The sequence below is a fragment of the Mauremys reevesii genome, linkage group 10, assembly GCF_016161935.1.
Source record: "Mauremys reevesii isolate NIE-2019 linkage group 10, ASM1616193v1, whole genome shotgun sequence".
NCBI lineage: Eukaryota > Metazoa > Chordata > Testudines > Geoemydidae > Mauremys > Mauremys reevesii.
The window spans coordinates 14,246,515-14,267,036 of record NC_052632.1 but is presented as its reverse complement, the minus strand read 5'-3'; the positions used below and the strand labels follow the sequence as shown (position 1 = coordinate 14,267,036).

The window sequence follows — 20,522 nt, the reverse complement described above, 5'->3', positions numbered from 1 at the left end:
AAATAAGTCCCGTTATTTATACCTTTGCAGCCACTTAAGGGCCCACGAACTGGCCCCGCTCTCTTTGAAACTCCCCACTCACCCTTGCCATAACAGTAGCAGAGACAAGATGGCCACTGAGGTAGTTCTGTGTGAAACGTGGTAATTTCACAGGCCAAGAATCTCTCTCTCTCTCTCTCTTTCTGTCTTTTTTCATGGCATTTTGAAGATTAAAAAATGACATAAATGGATCGGTGAGAAAAATGTGTGAAATTTTGCCCAGCCCTCATAAACATAATGAATTAAACTTCACCACCCCTACGTGGGTTCCTCTTCCTTGTCTGAGGAAAATGAGGGCCAGAGAAGTAAAGTGACTTGCCTTAGGCCACCCAGCAAGTCTGTGGCAGAGCTGGGATCGGCACTCTGGAGCTCCTGGCTCCTAGTGGCAGCTCTCTGCTAAACCCATTAGATTAAGATGTTCCCAAATTAATCTCATGGGGCTTGTCCTGGTCATTTGAAGATAGGAAGCTAGACACACATGCTGCTGGTTCTTCCCTTAGTTTCCAGCTACGGGGAAGAGAACAGAGAGGCAGAAGAGATGAAAGGAGAAGCCATCATAGACACACGCTATGTCTACACTTGGAGCTAGGGGGTGATTCCTAGCTTGTATAGACATACTCACGTTAGTTCTCATTGAGCGAGTGCACTAAAAATAGTATAGCCATGGGTAGCGCAGGCAGCAGCGGCACAGGATACTACTGCCCTGAGTGCAAACCCGCCTGGGCCCCACAGGTACATACATGGGTCAGGTAGCCCGTGCCACCTCTCGCCGCTGCCCGTGCTGCCGCCGTTACACTACTGTCTCTAGCACATTAGCTAGGTGAGGGCTAGCGCGAGGATGTCTACCCGAGCTGGGAATCACAACTCTAGCTCCACACATAGAGCTAACCACAGTTTGATTAACTTTTATCCTAGAAGAAAAAAGCATTTAGCTAACTCGGGTTACCTAAAAATATGTCCCCAAAGATACTTCACCACACAAGCAACTGCTGCAGTTGTCCCAAGGATGTTATGGGATCACCAGTGGGAGATGAGTTGGGCTCTCTGGGATCGGGAGTAGACAGGGAGAAGTCCCCGGGACAGCATCTCTGTCGAGATACGGACCCCACCATCTATAGCGTGAGAACTCCCTGTGCTACCCCATACTGCCAAACTTAGCCGCAACCAACTTCAGGGAGAGGTGGAGAAAAACGTTTCTCTGCTACGTTAGAAAACAGTTTGGTCTCATTAAAAATCAGCTTTCACCTGCTACTAATTTTCCTCTTGGTTACGAAGGCCTTGTATGTTTGTTTGTTTGATTGACTGAAGAGGGAAAGGAGCTGTTCACACAGTAAATGACGGCACATATTGGAAGGGGACACACTGGTTAACAAGCAGGGAATGGGGACCAGGATGCAACTACAAGAACAAAATCCTCTCCCAGAACTTGACGGGAAGTCTGCCAGCAGCCTGAGGGTTTGCCTCCACGGGGGACTTTTTGCACCGATGTAGCTGTGTTGCTAGCCCCTAGCACAGACACGCTGCTCTGCTGCAAAAGATGACCTGTTCCTGTGCAGCCTGCCTTGCTCCCGTCTCACTGAAATCAAGGGGTGTTTGCTGGGAGTGGGGCCAGGACTGCAAGGGACGTACATATCATAATGAAGTGAGCTGCATTGGTGAAAGTCACTTTTTGCAAGGGTCCAGCACGTCTCTACATGCGGAACTTGCACTGGTGAAGCTACATCAGTGCAAAAATCCCTCGACTAGCTAAATGAGAAGAAACCAACTTACATACATAAAGAAGGCATATTCAATCACTCTAGGTATTTCAATTGGACGTCTGATGAGGATTCCCTTTCTATGCCCATCTTGACCCTCTGTTTCCTTTCTCCTAACTTGTCCTTCCCACCCCTGTGCCCTCTGCCAAGCGTACTGCCCCCATGCATGCAATGCCCTCCCCAAGCTTCTTTACTGACCCACTGCCCTCTCCTCAGACCAGCCTTTCCTAAAGACACTCTCCTCCTGCCTTGCCTACATGGAGTGAACTGTACATTTAAAAATAAAATCAGCCAGCCCACCTTGATGTGTATGTTCCCCTGGGGCCAGGGCAAAGAGTCCCATTGATCTCAGACAGACTCCCATTTACTTCAGGGAAGATGGGCCTGGACCCATGTGAGCAGCTGTAGCATTCTATCATTGTCACCTTGTCCTGTCTTCTGCTTGTTTATTATCCTCATTCATTGTACCATGTGTGAATTGAACTTATAACCTCTCTGGGGCAGGGGCTGCAGCTTTACATCTACCTTCAGGGCTCCTCCAGCATCCCCCACTGGGACAGCTCGGGTTTCTGTTCAGTGCTTAGCACACTGAGTGATAAATAAACATTAATAATGATTATCCTCATTACCTCTCATTTCATGCTTAAAATGAGCTCTGAAAACAGAGCCCCAAGCAAGCCCAGCCAGTGCTGCAGGATTCCAGTTCCTATAGAAACACATATGACAGCCACATGCATGTAGCCAGTTCAGTAAATTCTCAGCCGCCCGCAATGGTGTTACAATAAATACACACCCATATCTATTAATACCAAGCGTGGTGGCAAAGCTGGTGTTTCAGCAGCTTCCAGCTGCCCATGCCGGCAAATGTTTTGCACATATTTTCCCATTCTAAAGAAGGCCTCTCTGCCTCCCTAACTGGATGGGACCAACCCCCACTAGCCCAATCCCGGTTACCCCCTTGACAATCCAAAAGTCTCAGGCTTCATTCCTTCTTCCTCTTCTGTTTTACAGCATATTACTGCCCATGACCTCATTTTATGGCAGTCGCCTTCATTAGCTGACTGCTGTAAATTGCCATAAAGTGAGGTAATAAGCTCAGAGTTGTGCCATTAAAACACTCCATGAAAACAAACTTGGAAGGCTCCAGCTCAAGATGTTTTGAAGTGACTGTTTCATCCGGTCTCGGAGCTGCTCCGACGGCTCCGAGCATGACTGGATCGAGGGCCAACATCAGAGGAAAGGGAGAGGAACAGCGAGTACGGCACTCAGTGAGCGTATAATGTGGGAACGTTTTAGATCACACACTCTAGCAGATGGGTGTGGAACTTGGGAAGACTCCTCTTCCATGGGACCTTGGCAGCACCAGAAGTCCAAGGCTGCCAGGATCTAGAGTTCATTGCACCCAGTCCCATGCTGGTTATCAGGGAGCTCTGGTCCAGGAAAATCAAGCCTCTGTGGCAACAGGACATGGGGGATTCGACAGGGGGTGAAAGACAAGGTACAATGACAGGGGAATGGTAAAGGACTCCAGGGTTGGGTTCAGACAAAGTACCTAAAGGCCATGAGTTTCCCAGAATGTCCCAACCTCCCAGCCAAGCAATGAGCTGCCTGGCAATTTCTGTCTCCTCCTCTTTCCACTCAGGCTGGAGACTAGGGTTGCCAACCCTCCCAGTTTCACCAGGAGTCTCCTGGAATCAGGACCTATTTCCCCAGAGGCTACTGAAGTCAAACTGGGAGATTTTAGGCTGCTAAAAGTCTGGTGGCGCAGCGGGGCTAAGGCAGGCTCCCTGCTTGCCATGGCTCCGCGCTGCTCCCAGAAGCGGCTGGCACGTCCCTGCGGCCCTTGTGGGGGAACAGGGAGTCTTTGTGCGCCACCCGCGCGCCACCCCCCTCCTGAGCACCAACTCTGCAGCTCTCATTACCCGGGAACTGCGGCCAATGGGAACTGCAGGGGGGAGGGGAGCAGAGTTCCCCCTCTTCCCAGGGGCCGCAGGGACGTGCTGGCCGCTTCTGGGAGCAGTGCGGGACCAGGGCAGGCAGGGACCCTGCCTTAGCCCTGCTGCGCCGCCACCCGGGAGCTACCCAAGGTAAACGCCTCCTGGCCGGAGCCTGCACCCTATGTCCCTCCTGCACCCAACCCCCTACCCAGCCCCCTCCTGCACCCAAAACCCCTCCCAGAGCCTGCACCCTGCACTCCCTCCTGCACCCCAACCCTCTGCCCCAGGCTCAGCCTGGAGCCCCTTCCCAGACTTTGAACCCCTCAGTCCCAGCCCAGAGCCTGCACCTCCTCTGCACCCCAACCCGGTGAAAGTGAGTGAGGGTGGGGAAGAGCAAGTGACGGGGAGGGTGGTAGGGAGCAGGGCGGAGCTTTGGAAAAGGGGCGGGGCAAGGGTGTTTGGGTTTGTGGAATTAGACAGTTGACAACCCTACTGGAGGCGCAGGCCTTCCATCTTGAAAGGGTCTCGGCCTCCGGTTTGGTGGCCATGGTCGGTAGCGCATGGATGCCCAACTGCCAGATTTACAGGCATAGGCAGGCTGTAAAGTGGCAAAACCAAAGGCTGCCCTGGGGCCCAGTGAGAGGTGTGATCCAAAGGGCAAAGGGCCTTTCCTGGGATAGTCAGACATTGTGTCTGGAGCTGGAAAATGCAGAGTCCCAGGGACATAGGGAATAATGGGGACGAGGGGGAAATCACCTCCAGTGTGTGGATCTCAAAGAAGCTGTGAGATTTGGGTGATACTATGTGTCAGTTACCCAAACATGTCTGCCCATCTCCCTGGAAAGCCTCATCCTCCAACTGCCTCCATTTCCCCCCACGAGGCGCCTCTCACAGTGTCCGCATGGCATAGCCACCTATCCTGTTGGCAGGCAGGCTATTTCAAGCACTAAAGCAGAATCATATGACCGGATGGGACTCTGGGAGTATGTGAATGCAGTTGTGGGGAGGAGAGTGCACATGCTAAGGAGCAGGAGATGGCTGTGGTGCATGGCAGTGTGTGCAGTTGTGTTTGCATGTGTGTTTATTTCTAGGGAGGTGCATGTCAGCACTATGATGAGTTTCGATATTTATAATCAATGTGTGTTTGGGAACTGATGTAAGTTGAGGGGTTCTGGACAGGAGTGTGGAGATCCTGGCATGTGTGTGTGTGTGTGTGTGTGTGTGTGTGTGTGTGTGTGTGTGTGTGTGTGTGTGTGTGTGTGTGTGTGTGTGTGTGTGTGTGTGTAGCGGTTTCTATGCAAGGGTGTGGGGAGGTTGGTGTGTGCGTAGTAATGTGGCGTGTGTGCAAATATGGAGTTGTAGGTTTCTAGTCAGGAGTGTGAAGTGGCGGGGTTCCCCTGCAGAGGTGTGGAGTGCATTTGTTATGAGTTTGCACAGCAGAGGTGTGTATGTATGCATATGGAATTGCGGGTCAGCTGTGTGTGTGTGTGTGGTTGTGTGTGCAGGAAACAAGCAAATGAGTAACTGAACTGCTGTATTTATCTTTGCTTCATTCTGCTGGGCATTTCTGGCCCACAACAGGCCGGGGAGCGGCACATTCAAGGAGCTGTCTCGCATTATTATGACAAGTAATTAGGGTGATGTGAGATGCACCAAAATGGCTTTATTAGGCTAAGGAGGCTAATAAACCCCATGCACCAGACAGGCTTTTTAAACATCTCCAGACTGGGCGTGAAAACGGCCTCCTTCCCTGCACACCTTGGCCAGAGAAGAGACTCTTGGGTCTAGCTGCTGCCAGCACCATTTTTGCAGTGACTCAGACTGAGCGTTAGAGCAAATGGTAAACAAACAGCAGCTGGTTCCTGAGCCAACTGGCACCAGCCAGTGAGCCAGGCAGCCCCCCAATCCGCTCCTATCCCTTCCTGTGATAGGCTGTGATGCCCATGGGTGGCGCCAATGTGGAAGCTGCCAAAGGCAGGGAGCATGCCTGCACTGTGGCAAAGATCAGTGGATGGTGAGTGCAGCAAGGGGACAGGCACAGGGGCGGCTCCAGGCACCAGCACACCAAGCACGTGCCTGGGGCGGCAAGCCACGGGGGGCGCTCTGCCGGTCGCCACGAGGGTCGCAGGCAGGTTGCCTTCGGTGGCATGCCTGCGGAGGGGCCGCTGGTCCTGCGGCTTCGGCAGACCTCCCGCAGGCGTGCCACCAAATCCGCGGGACCGGGGACCTCCCGCAGGCAAGCTGCCAAAGGCAGCCAGCCTGCCGTGCTTGGGGCGGCAAAATACCTAGAGCCGCCCCTGGACAGGAGGCATCAGCTAGTGGAGGGCGGGACTGGGAGACTCTGCAGGGCTTGCATGGTCACTGGAGTCCTAGGAATAAGAGGCTAAATGGGACCAGGGTGAGGCCTTCCCCCTGAAATGGACAGAATGGAGGGGGATGAGGATGGTACCTACTTAGGATATGGATTTTATTTAGCATCAGCTACGAAGCGGCTGTCAGACAGGAACATCCTTTGCTCACTTTCTTCCCAGTAGATTCTAATCGAAGACTCATGGCAGGCTTCATATCCTAATAGTATGAAAAATATAATCCCCTCCTCACCCAGCAAGGAACCAGGCAGCTGGAGCTAATGCCGGCTCACTTGGGCATTAAGCAAAAACAGGCAAGGTTTTCACATCACTCTGCAAAGTGTTATTTAAACTCCTTGCTGTTTCCAACACCTGCCTCTCATCGCAGCTTTCGATTGGCCCCAATCCTTGCAGGCACAATCCTGCGCCTGCAGCTAGTCACAGGTGGAGCTGGGATCACTAAGATAGCTAGTTATCAGTTATGCAAGTGGATGCTTGAAACTGAAATCTGTTTCCCTCCTGAAACCTTCTGTGACCAAACCCACACTGTTTGGTTACTGTCAAAATAGGTTGTTCAGTCTGGCTTGTTATTGCAGGGCCCCTCATAAGTGCTCAGAAGGGCACACTGGTGCACCATGGTTATTGCTGGGTTGCCCTCAATGCAGACTTGAGCAGACCTGGTTTGTTATTATAGAGTGTCTCCCGCTCACTGACTGATGTGTACCAGTTTGTTATTGTAGGGTCTCCCATGAGCTCATAGCTGCTGGCACTGATTTTATTGCTCCATACGGCTTTGGATGAGTGAATTGGTTCCAGTTACAACATGGTGATGGTAGAGATCTGCAACAGCCATTAGTGTGGCTGACTGGATGAAGAGGTAGTATGTGGAGATGGAGGAGAAAGGGCTGTGCCTTGGTATATTGTTCATAGAATATCAGGGTTGGTAGGGACCTTGAGAGGTCATCTAGTCCAACCCCCTGCTCAAAGCAGGACTAATCGCCAGATAGATTTTTGCCCCAGGTCCCTAAATGGCCCCCTCAAGGACTGAACTTACAGCCCTGGGTTTAGCAGGCCAATGCTCAAAACACTGAGCTATTCCCCCCCCAGTGGGATTCCTCCTAACATCACCATGCTTTGTTTTCCTCTCCACACACAGACATACCCAGCTGGCTATTGAAGATCCCGGGTTGTGTAACAGGCCTTTCCTGTACTAAGGAGAATTATAAGTTGGTTGACCACTAAGAGGCGCTCAGAACCCTTTGTGCACATATTACTGCACTTGCACAGAAAGCCTCACTATACAGAAAGAGGATTTGTCTCCTTGCAAATAGCTCGTTATCTCCCTCCACATTTTGTGAAATAGTAAGGAAATAGTGATCCCAATAATGACACAAGCCTTGTGGGTTATTCCCTCCTCTGGGCCAGCTGGGTAGATTGTGAGTAGTTTGAGGCAGTTTATATTTTGTCCTGCATGGCAGAGAACAAATGAGAATAATAACCAAACCCTGGCTAGTTTCGTCACATTGATTACATCGTTTTTATTCCTGTCGTATACAGCATGTTAGGAAAGAGGTGATAAATAAGCGCTGTTCCTAACAGCTGGGCTTCTGGCAGCTGCAGGCAGCGGAGTTTTTGCTCAGTACCTCGGCAGTTCCACCTGTTTGCTACCAGTATGTTAATAGCACAAAGTAGCACGTAGAACACAGGGAGATCAGGCTATTTGCACAACTCCTTGCCCAAAGAACAGGCCTGGCCAACGTACATCAGGTAAGAATCAACAAGAGTGTATTTGACTCCAAGAGTATTTCTTTGTAGATGACTGAAATTCCAGGAGATGTGGCCAGTGTAAGTGCCTGTTTGTTTGCCTGCGCATTGCCTTTGAGGAGCAGGGATGGGCCCACGCTATGAAGTCAGATCAGCATTTCCCCAATTACAGAAGAAAGTAAGGATGGCCTAGTGGTTAGGCACTAGCCGAGGGCTTTGGCTACATGATCAAGTCCCTGCTCTGCCACAGACTCACAGTGTGACTTTGGGTGAGTCTCTCTGTGCCTCAGTCCCCCATCTGGAAAATGGCGTTGGGAGGGTAGCTATGTTAATGACTGTCAGCTGCTCAGACAGCCCTGTGACAGGGGACCCAGGCAGGTAGAATATTCAGATCTCAGATTCCACTTCACGCCCATCTAATAATTGGAGATATACCACTCTCCTAGAACTGGAAGGGACCTTGCCACATCATTGAGTCCAGCCCCTGCCTTTGCTAGCAGGACCAACTACTGATTTTTGTCCCAGATCCCTAAGTGGCCCCCTCAAGGATTGAACTCACAACCCTGGGTTTAAGCAGACCAATGCTCAAACCACTGAGCTATCCCTCCCTCTACTAAGTGGATTGTTAATATACCTCATGACGCTGATATCAAAGGTCAAATCTGAGCATCTAAGGGACCTTTCCTGTGGTCTCACTGTGGAACTTCGAAAAGCCTAGACGGAGCCTGACAGCTCAGCTGTGCACACAGAACAGCCCTGGGGACGTACCTGCCCCATGTCCACACAGAGCTCTTCTGTTCCAGCCAGGGAGACAGCAACACCGAAAGCAGGCGAGGCAGGTAGAGACTGAGGGAATGAAAAGGGAGAGGAAAGGAGAACGTGAGGAGACGAATTAGGGTGGCGACTGAGCACTAAAGCTGTCAGGGCAGCTGTTTTCACCTTTTTTCACACTGGCATCCCCTGCCCACCCTTCACTCCTCTCCTTGCTGGGGTCTCCCTCCCATTTAGCAGTATGGGAAGGGCACAGTGGTCGTGACCCCCTCTTGGTTGCACTGCCTCACTTGGGAACCCAGACCTGAGAGGGAAGCTGTCTTGTTGTTAAGGGATCCCAGGGAAGCTGCCAGAGCGGGAGGGAGGAGAAAAGTCCAGTGCACACAGCACATCCACCTCCATGTCCAGGCTAGCTATGGAAGAATCACAATTACAAAAAGTGCCCAAAGAAACTCCAGTTTTAATTGATTCCTCTGCTCTCTCGGGTTGCACCCACCCAGCCGCTGGCCGTTGCTCACTAAATCCCTAGCCCTGGACCTTTCCACATAGTGCAAACACACAAAGAAAGGCCCTGGGAGTGCTGGCTTGCCCCCCTGCAATTCAGAGGGACTGGGGCTGTGCCTGATGCTGACCCAGCATATGGCCCACAGCAACTCTTGCTGTGCCTCTTCGTAGCATTTCAGGGCAGTGGTTTGGGGAGCAGACAGGCATTAATAAATCTGTAGCACTGATATTGTTTTAGCATCCATCTAATTGGTGCCATAAAGTTAAACCCAGCCATTTAGAGTTCTGCTGGGAACTGGGGCTTCCATTTACCAGTTCTCCCGCACGGCTAAAGGGCACCATGTGCTAATAGGTGTTAAATTGGAGCATCAAATTTTAATAAGCCTCTTAATGGAATTGTGTGGATCCTGGGTAGCTTTCGGAGGCTTCCATTATGGCACCGGTGTTCCCAAGCAAGCCCAGTGTACCTGGGGAGCAGCACTGGTAGTAAAGGGAATTGGGAGGTAGGTGGTGGCTGAGAAAAGATAGGGCTACATAGATGAAAAGCGGCCTTGCCTTATAGCATGCAGAAGAGACTGGCTGGATTGCTTTCTCTCTGACTATCTATGTACCACAGTAGCATTTAACCTCCAAAATGGGAACTACACATCAATGAGGAGGCTAGTTAAATAGATATATTACAATGAACAGCCGTCAGAGTGAAATGTCTGCAAGCTGCATGGAAACTTTTTAAAAACACCATAATAGAGGCTCAAACTGTATGTCTACCCCAAACAAACAAACAAACAAAAACAGTAAGAGGATCAAAAAAATGCCACCATGGCTAAACAGGAGAGAAAAAGAGGTGGTTAGCATCAGATCCTACTTAGAAAACTAGAAAGGGTCATAAACTCTAGCAAGTCAAGTGTAAAAGTAGAATTAGGCAGGTCAAAAAAGAATTTGAAGAGCAGCTAGCAAAAGACGCAAAAACTAACAGCAATTTTTTTTAAAGTACATGAGAAGCAGGGAGTCTGCCAAACTATCAGTGTGGCCACTGAACGACTGAGATGCTAAAGGAGCACTCAAGGAAGACAAGGCCATTGTGGAGAAGCTAAATGAAATATTTGCATCAGTCATCACTGCAGAGGATATGAGGGAGATTTCCACACCTAAGTCATTCTTTTTAGGTGACAGATCTGAGGAACTGTCCCATATCGAGGTGTCAGTAGAGGAGGTTTTGGAATAAACTGGTAAATTAAACAATAAGAAGTTACTAGGACCACATGGTATTCACCCAAGAGTTCTGAAGGAACTCAAATATGAAATTGCAGAATTACTAACTGTGGTATGCAACCAATTGCTTAAATCAGCCTCTTTATCAGGTAACTGGCAAATAGCTAATGTAACACCAATTTTTAAAAAAAGGCTCCAGAGGCAATCCTAGCAATTACAGGCCAGTAAGGCTAACCTCAGTACCAGCCAATCTGGTGAAACTATAGTAAAGAACAGAATCATCAGAATCATAGATGAACACGATATGTTGGGGAAGAGTCAACACTGCTTTTGTAAAGGGAAAGCATTCCTCACCAATCTATTAGAATTCTTTGAGGGGGGAGGTCAACAGATATGTGGACATGGGTGATCCAGTGGATATAGTGTACTTGGACTTTCAGAAAGCCTCTAACAAGATCCCTCATCAAAAGCTCTTAAGCAAAGTAATCTGTCATGGAATAAGAGGGAAGGTCCTCTCATGGATCAGTAACTGGTTAAAAGATAGGAAACAAATGATAGGAATAAATGGTCAGTTTTCACAGTGGAGAGAGGTAAATTGCAGGGTCCCCCAAGGATCTGTGCTGGGACCAATGCTGTTCAACATATTCATAAATGATCTGGAAAAAGGGGAATCAGTGAGGTGGCAAAGTTTGCAGACGATACATAATTACTCAAGATAATTAAGTCCAAAGCAGACTGTGAAGAGTTACAAAGGTATCTCATAAAACTGCATTACTGGGCAACAAAATGGTAGATGAAATCTAATGTGGATAAATGCAAAGTAATGCACATTGGAAAACATAATTCCAACTATGCATAGAAAATAATGGGGTCTAAATTAGCAGTTATCACTCAAGAAAGAGACCTTTGAGTCATTGTGAATAGTTCTCTGAAAACAACTGCTCAATGTGCAGCGACAGTCAAAAAAGATAACAGAATGTTAGGAACCATTAGGAAAGTGATAGATAATAAGAGGGAAAATACCACTATATAACTCCATGATATGCCCACACCTTGAATACCGAGTGCAATTCCAGTCATCCCAACTCAAAAAAGATGTATTGGAATTGGAAAAATACAGAGAAGGGCAACAAAAATGATTATAGAGGTATGGAACAGCTTCCATATGAGGAGAGATTAAAAATACTGAGACTGTTCATCTTACAAAAGAGACGACTAAGGAGGGATCTGATAGAAGTCTATACAATCATGAGTGGTGTGGAGACAGTGAAAAGGGAAGAGTTATTTACCCCTTCACATAACACAAGAACCAGGGGTCACCCAATGAAATTAATAGGCAGCAGCTTTAAAACAAACAAAAGGAAGTACTTCTTCACACAACACACAGACAACCTGTAGAACTTGTTGCTAGGGGATGTTGTGAAGGCCAAAAGTATAACTGGGTTCAAAAAATAATTAGATAAGTTCATAGAAGATAGGTCCATCAATGGCTATTATTAGCCAAGATGGTCAGGGATACAACCCCATGATCTGGTTGTTCTTAAACCTCTGATTTCCAGAAGCTGGGACTGGATGACAGGGGATGGATCACTTGCTAACTGCCCTGTTCTGTTCATTCCCTCTGAAGCATCTGGCATTGACCACTGTTAGAAGACAGGATACTGGGCTAGGTGGACCATTGGTCTGACCCAGTATGGCCATTATCTATCTATCTATCTATCTATCTATCTATCTATCTATCTATCTAGATGGGGCTGCAATAATGAAATGCTTTCCCTTTCAGCAGCATCTCTTTCCACTTCTCTGGAGTGGAACCCCCATTATCTTTGCCACTCCCATCAGCAGAGCTGGAGCCCAGAGCTGGAGCTGGAGCCCAGGACTGATTGTCCTGGGCATAGGTTGAGACCAAGCCTAGACTTTCATCAGCAAGTCTCATGATTTCAATGTCCTGGCTGCTGAGCCATCTTGCTGCTCCCTGGATGGCTTCTTAGGCCATTGAGTTCAACCAGTTGGGAGCAGGGCCAGACATAGCGAGTCCTTTCCTTGTACAGAGTCAGTCCGTTCACATGAGTCACAGAAGCACTGATGGCAATCGGGGAATCACCTGTGACTGCCGCCTGCCCTGGCTGGCTGGTAAAAGAGAGAACACCTGGGAGCCCAACTAGCAGCCTGTTGGCCCATCCTTAGACAAAGGGGAATCTACTACCCCCCGCCCAAGCCATTCAATAGTCAGGGCAGTACTAGAGAAACCACTGCCCCATGCTAGAGCCCTCGCAAGCCACTGCCCAGCATCCGACCTGCCTCTTCCAAGCAAAGCTAATCCACACATGGCAATAAACGGGCTCCAGTGGCACCCACTGGCTGCCAGTATCCTGGATCCCTCCCAGGCCGGCGACAGGCCAGGGCAAGGCACAGGGACAGCACTTGTTGCTCTGGTGGATGACCTGCTCCTGACTCGTGACAGGGGAAAATCACCCATACCCCTCCCATGGGGCCTCTCTATGGCACCTGTGACCAGTAATCACCAAATGCCCTGCCTCCGAGAAACTGCCGGGGTGAATGGAAACTCCCTGGAATGGTTCAGGGCCTCCCTCTCAGACCAAACCCAGAGGGCCCTTATGGGAAACTGTTCCTCCATCTCCAAACCCCTCCCCTATGGGGCCCCACAACATTTTAGTATTCAATATCTATAGGAAGCCACTGGTAGAGCTGGAGAGATGGCAGGGGCTTATATGTCAGAAATACACAGATGACACTGGGCTGTACACCGCCTTTATAGTAAATATAAACCCCACCAAGGCCCATCTAGCTCAATGCCCAGACAAAATCAGCAGCTGGAGGAAGAGCTGCTGACTAATGCTGAACCCAAGCAAGACTGAGATGATGCTGGATGCAAGAGAGACGTGCTCTGAAAGACTTGTCTCTTCCACAGCATCCCCCACTAGCAAGGGTGTATGCCTGCCAATTATTAAAGCAGGCAGAGCCCCTGGATTTCCCTTGGATTCTTCAGCACTACTAGAGTCCTGCACCCAAATCCTGATCCATGAGGGGACCCCGAGGCACTAGTGCAATGCAAACAATAAATAATAATGAGAAATGCAAACCCCATTGCTTCAACTTAACTCTTCCTTAATGATTTCTTCACATAAACACAAGACAAACAAAATCCTATAAACTAATCAATCTATGTCTCCTGAAGGCTGGGAAGAAAGAGAGAGACATTGTTATTAGTCGGCTCTCTGAGCTAAGAGGTGAAAACATTATCTAAAAGTTGTTTCTACTTTTAAGCACTCGGCTAGGGCCATAGAAATATCTAATCTAATCTATCTATCTATCATATTTATAGAGCACCTATTAGTGTAGTATCTAGTAATTGGATCAGCAATTGATGACTGCCAGGAGAGCCCTAATGAGGTCCAAAAGAATCAGGGTCACTACACACAACACAATCCTGATAATGATCATGGAGGGTCCATGGCTGTAGTGGCAAATGGCCATAAAAAGATCGCATGCAGAACCATCTCTGCAGCCAGAGGGAATAAGTGATCAATCTAAGCGCAAGGTTTGGAATATCTCAGCTCTCTGGAAGCCCTGGGCCTGGCTTTTCTCTTCACCCACTGAGGTAGATAAATTGTGTTCCAAACAACTTGCCGTGTGGGGATCTTTATTAGTTTTAGGATGTGTTATTTGTTGAGCGGGATCAATGTACTGGCATGTTAGAGTAGAGTATGTGGAGGAATGCATGGTCCCTGCCCTGAAGAGACTGAAATCTGCATTAAGCACACCGTGTAGATCACACACACACAATGCACCGAGGCTCTGATAAAATTCAAATCTCAGAAGACTGCTTCATTTTGGGGTTTTTTAATATCATTTCCCCCTGTGGCGAGTCACTGCTGAATGGTCTTTCCAATGCAGCTTTAACGCGGAGGGTCCTGGCTTATGGTTCTTCTGGATATTAAAAATCTCATGGGGAGCTTTCTGTAAGAGCTGGGGTTGCTCTGGTGTCCTGAGCCAAAACCCTCATTCTTTAGGGTCTGCTAATTGGTTGTCTGGCTGTGGCCCTGCCCCCTCGGGAAGGGGCTACATTTCAGTGGTGAAGAGAGTCCCGAGTGTAGATAGTTTGTAAAGTGCTTTGGGATCCTTCAGGATGGAAGCTGTGCTGTGAAGAGGGGGCGTGCAAGCTCGCTAGGCAAAGAACATTAAGACGCATCCTCCAACTTCCACCATGTTATAGCAAATGCCCACACAAATCAAAAGGTTGGCAGCCTCTGTAAGCCATCACCCCCCCCCCAGGGGCTGGCAGAGGGATCACAGTGCCCACCACCACCAACGTGTTGTGGCATGTTCCATGACATGCCTGCTTCTGTGTTGGAGAGGATTTGCATGTGATTGAGGTGATGGCTTGGCAGCTAGTTTCAGAGGAAGAGGATTGCTTGGGCTTAACAAAGACTTGCAAATTTTACTTGCCCGCTCACCCTAGCTGATGTTTCACCAAATAAAACATCGTTAGTGTTTTTCTCATTGCCATCCTCCTCCTGCTGTGGGCTTTGTGCCTTGGTTGGTCTATTTTCATGACACTATTTCAAGGCCTGCCTAGCTGTATGTGGCACACGATGATCCAGGCTGCTGCTATCACTACACAGTGATTAGGGGTTCCTCCTTTAGGTGAGTTAACCCCATCTGAAATCCACAACCGTTCTGATGTGTGTCTGGCTAAGTTGGAATGTTGTCATGAGAGAGCCTCAGAGATGATGCGTCACCATCAGATCCGCTTCATGGGGCTATCATGGTGAACCAGCCCCAAGGGCAGAGTCTTCCTTGCATGTTTGTGTGAGACTCGCACCCATGCATAAAGGATAGCTCTGGTGAGATCCGGGGGGTGAGGAGTTTTACAAAGTACAGGCAATAGGACAATTCTCTAGTGACTACACATACACTGAATGTGAAAGAGTGCAAGCCTCCATAACAGAAGTCTGCATTCAATGGTACCCCCAAAATTTGCTGGAAGACAGTGTAGTGCAGAGTGGGGCTTTCCCAAACCTCCAATGCATGGCAATGTCTGCAACTTTCTATTTCCACCCCAGGGACTAGACACAGTGAAACTCTCCAGCCTAATTTCACTGAGGGTGAAATGCCAACAGTAAATATAATGCACACAATGATGAAAAAGAAATGGTATTTTATTTAATCTTTCAGCTTTAATAATTGGGAGACATTAGGAGCAGTAACTCAGATGGAGGAGTTTTTAAAGGTATATGAGGATTTTTATCATGATGATGTTTCTTTCATCTCTCCTTTCTTCCCTGGTTTATTTCACTCCTCTCTCTCTCTCTGCCTCCTCCCCGATAAGAGCTACACAAAGAGAGCACAACAGCAGCATGTTTTATTGGTCCTATGACCCCAGGAACTAAGCTACATATTCTTGAGTGCCATACGCTGGCACTTTATTAGCTATTTACAGATACACAGACACAAAGCTCTCTTGTAACACTTCACAACTCCTCTATTCCTCTCTTTGCAACCATCATTTTTGCTTTCGGAAGGAGGCTTTTTTCGGGGAAGGGATGGGAGGGAGGAACAATACCACTCCAGCCTGGGGAAGGGTGAAGTGGGGGATTTGTCACCCCCAAACCAAGTGGATGTGATGCCAAGCCAATAGAAGGGGATGAATGCAATTTTTGTCAGTTCCATGCACGCCTGTGAATGCAGATCATGAATTACACACCAGCCAGATGACAGGCTGACATTTTAGGTCCAAACATTCTCCTATAATTAGTAGAATCTAATGCAATACAGGGAATGGCTCCATTTTACACACACATTAGCGTAATGCCTTTAAATAAGATAATTGATTATGCCTCTGCATAAGAAAATAAAATATTCGGTGTAATTAAAACCGACATTCGGATTCTGGCATGCTGACAGGTGAGGCCATGTGTCATTTTATAAATCCTTAAAGTGATATTCACACCCACATTTGAGTTCCCACAGTTTTGAAAATGATTCCTTGCTGCTGAGTTGCTTTTTATCTTTAGTTCAGAAGGGTTTTGATGAGGGTTTTTTTTCTCTCATTTATCTTCATTCTGGCCTCATATCAGCAGCTGACAAAAAGCTGCAGTCCTGGGAAGGGAAATTGGTAGCTCTCATAAGCTAGGCAGCGTTGGGCTTGCTTTGTATTTGCAACAGAGCCCTCCAAGGAGTTCTCCTACAGTGCTAGGGCTTCAGCAGGGGGCGTTCTCCACTCGGAGTCAGCACCGAAAGGTGAATGGGATCCAGCCTTGATCTTCACTTCCTGTTCTATTCCAGTGGCATAGTGTTTCTGGGGCATTAAACAGCTGCCACATCCCATCCCAGAAGTGGCTCCCTTTCAGTAGTAGGGGAAATGATTCCTGTGCATTGTGTCTGCCAAGTGCTTTGGGATCCTTTTTGGAGGAAAGATGCATTAGGAATGTCAGTACAGCACGTGAATGAGGGAGCCACTGTTCACAAGGTACCAGTGTATGGCCTATTGGGAGAAACGCTGCTGCATGTGCTTGCAGCAGGGCCCACATGGTGACTTTGCCAGTCTGGTGAGCTACACTGTTATCCTTTTCAGTTCCTTTATGCCATTGCTGATTGAAGAGTTTCTTTCCGCTGTCAGCCCTTGGCATCCCATGTGCCTAGCACTGGAGTACAGGTCAAGATGCCCAGGGACACTGAGCTTCTGGGTGCTCGCCCTGAATAATTTATAATTAAAGATGCATTTCTGTAGGGGTCTGGATGGCTCAGGGGATCAGGAAAGCGACTTAGAGCATTTCCCTTCTCACGCCACCTGCAGCATCTGGCCCAGCCTGGTAGTGACCAAAGGTTGTTATCCAGCTGATTGCTGCTCAGTAGCCTGTGCGAAATGAGCTGCTGGCTCTCATTCCAGTTCCTAGTGGACAAGGGTCCATATGACAAACCACCATCACCGATATTCATTGGAGCTAACTCACATTTGTGTTGATAGTATCAATGTAGACACCAAGGTCTGCCTGGGCAGTGCAGTCTGAAGTCCGTCCGCCTCTCACATGAAGAGATGGTTCCTCAAGTTGATATTGAGGCAGATCATCGGCGGTGGGTAAGGAGGACTTCGAAATCTTGTCCCTCTGCTGCCTGTGGCATTCTTGTTGTGTAGACAGATGCAGCAGGCGTTTGGCTTCAAGGGCAGTGTTTCCCAAACTTGTGTAGGGAAAGCCCCCGGCAGGCCAGGTCGGTTTGTTTACCTGCCGTGTCCGCAGGTCCAGCCGATCATGGCTCTCATTGGCCGCAGTTCACCGCTCCAGGCCAATGGGAGCTGCGGGAAGCAGCACGGGCCAAGGGACGTACTGGCCGCCGCTTCCAGCAGCTCCCATTGGCCTGGAGCAGCAAACCGCAGCCAGTGGGAGCCATGATCGGCCGGACCTGTAGACGTGGCAGGTAAACAAACTGGCCCGACCTGCCAGGGGCTTTCCCTACACAAGCGGCATCCCAAGTTTGGGAAACACTGATCTAGGGCATTAATTTGGCACCTTTCACCAGCACTACAAATCTTTAAAAAGAGGAGCAGAATTTGGCTGTCTCTTGCAGTTGTGTTTATCACCCCATAGCAGGATCTTTATGGACTCCTGGAGGATGACAGATAAAGGAATTTCCTACAGGTGCAATATATGTACCTTCCCTGTGCTATTGATAATGGATTGTAAGGGTCTGTGTCTATTGGTCTGGTTTGGGTGTGCAATGGATTCTTTTATCCTATTGGTTGGTGGCTCTTTAAACAGAGGAGAGCTGGTTCAACGTCACTAGGAAAAAACACCAGGATGGTAACATACCCCCACCAGTTTGTTACAGGTGTGGAGGTGGCGCACAGCCGTAGTAGCCTTTACAAAGCAGTCAAAGGCAAGGAAGAGCTGAAATAGAACAAACCAGATCAGACTGCAGCCATTCCTCATTGTCCCCAGATGCATCCTCATCAAAGATTGCAGTGACGTAACACTGTGAAGCAGAGGGAATCACAACAGTATATGGCCTTTCTCCTCAACCTTATCTGGCACGAAACATTTATCACCTAAACTGATCAGACCTCCCATCCCGTCTGGCCTGGCCTGACTTCATAGTCCACTAGCCCTGCCTCTGTTCCCACGCGTGGGCTTTGTCCACATCAAAGAGACCACAGGTGTGGTACAGCATTATGATAGGGAAGGTGGAGAATGCACACGCCTAGGCCCATCAGCAAGACCGCAAATCTATAAAGAGCCACTCCTAGCTGAAGAGTTCAACAGAGCACTTACGGTCCCAGCCACCTGGCAGAGCTGCTTCCTGCGGTCCTCAAGGGCTTGGCTGTGCTTATGACCAAGGCAGCAACTCCAGCCACTGGGTGGAGGACTCCATTGACCTCTAATTATGATTTGACCTCGTTCCAGGTTTTCTGCTGAAAGGGTGCTTAGGAGACGGTACTGTATCTACATCTGTATCCTCTCGCTGTACCTACCTGCCTCAGACATGGAGGAGATGTCCATATGACATACCACAGAGCCCCGTGACAAATCAATGCACCTCTCAGCTCTGCCCACCCCTCCTGTGCTCTGCCCACTAATCCATCACCCCCAGACTTAGTCTCGCCCCTTAAGCAGCCTCAAACAGCCACCCAGGAGAGAAATAGTTCCTCCTCTACAAGTAGAGAATTCCTGCTTCCCCAAATCACCCTGGCCCAAGGCAGTGGAGTGATAAAGTTCTTGTCCTGCACCAGCAACAGCATTAGTTAAATGTCATGTTTTTAAACCTTCCCTTCCTGGCACTCCTAATTAGCCCTGGAAGGACCCAAGGTACTTGCTGTTGAAGGCACGACACTTTTAGTTATAAAAAGGCTATTTTCAGTCAATTTAAGAGGTTTTCATGGCTCCCCCCGAGGCCAGTCCCATGACAGTTCAGGCAGCTGGCTTTACACAAGGATGGAGGGACCAAGAAACAGTCCCATTCATCTGCTTGTAACATACACGATATATACAGAATATAGAATGGTGCAGTCTGAAGGATTTAATAGTGTTTCTTAGGGATGAATTGCATAATGGACCATCCCAAACTCATAGACATAACTTTCTACCACACATCTCTCTCTCTCTCTCTCTCTCTCTCTCTCTCTTTCTTTCTCTCTCTCTCTCTGTCAAGTTTTCTCAAGCATCTGTCCCCATCACATCTAAACATTGCACAGGTAATTAAGATCCACAGGTAATGGCCAATCAGTATGGAACTAATGGGTGCCCGGAATCAGAGTCTGTCTGAAAATGTGTCCTTCTCTTTCTGTGGGGTCCTTTTTCCATGGAGTGGCTCTTTGACTGTCAGATTCCTGCCTCTGAGACACTAGATGAGGACAGACAGATGGGAACAAGGGAAACCAAGTTACAGAAAGCAGAGGTCATTCCCGGAGGGTGTTAGAAATGGGAGCGAATGCCCAGGGGAGGGGGCCTGGGAATCTCACCCTATTTCACAGCAGGCTCCCCGTCTCCCCTTCCACCTCTCCCTGAGATTTCATGAGGCGATGTCACCTAGAGGGAGAACTGTGGAAAGAAAAGAAAACTTCTTGTTTGCTAGTCTAGGAAGAATGGAACCTCTGGCAAAGGCAGTCTTGGCACGGAGGGCGGGGGTGTGAGCAGACCACTGAGAGCTCTGTGTCTGCTGCTGCTCGCATTAGCAGGCTGCCGCTGCTGTTATTGGCTGCTCTTTAGGCCATTACACGCCGCTCTCGGGGCTGTGGTTGGCAGTGTGGTGCGCCTGAGCCCACTGGGACCTAGAGACAGCAGCCAGCGGGTTGTGTGTTACTCAGCTCTTGGGGAGGGTTTGTAAAAAAAACACACACACACAAAACAAGGCACAAGGGAAACAAAGCGATGTGTAAGTGGATGTCTGAAGCCATCTTCTCTAGCCATTCACTCTCCTGCCTCCGTCTCCTCAGGGCTGCTTCTCTCCCGTGGCCTGTGTGCCACACACTCTCCCTGCCCCCCAGGCCTCAGGTGGTTCTTTGTCATCTAGGGCCGAATAGTGGGAGCCTCTAAAAATACCCGCACACCATGTATGGGACCCCCTCTGTGCGCCCACTAACCTGTGTATGCATGTGCAAAGCTGGTCACTGCGCACACAGGTGTATGTTTGCATGAAGAAAGGCAGATTTCAGCCCATGCTAAGGGGATGTA

General features: G+C 48.9%; 1 long non-coding RNA gene across 2 annotated transcripts in view; it reads left to right on the top strand.

The window, feature by feature from the left end:
* LOC120372848 overlaps positions 1-20,522 on the top strand; it is an 82,948-nt gene that overhangs the window by 42,900 nt on the left and 19,526 nt on the right. The gene's annotated exons all lie outside the window — the stretch shown is intronic.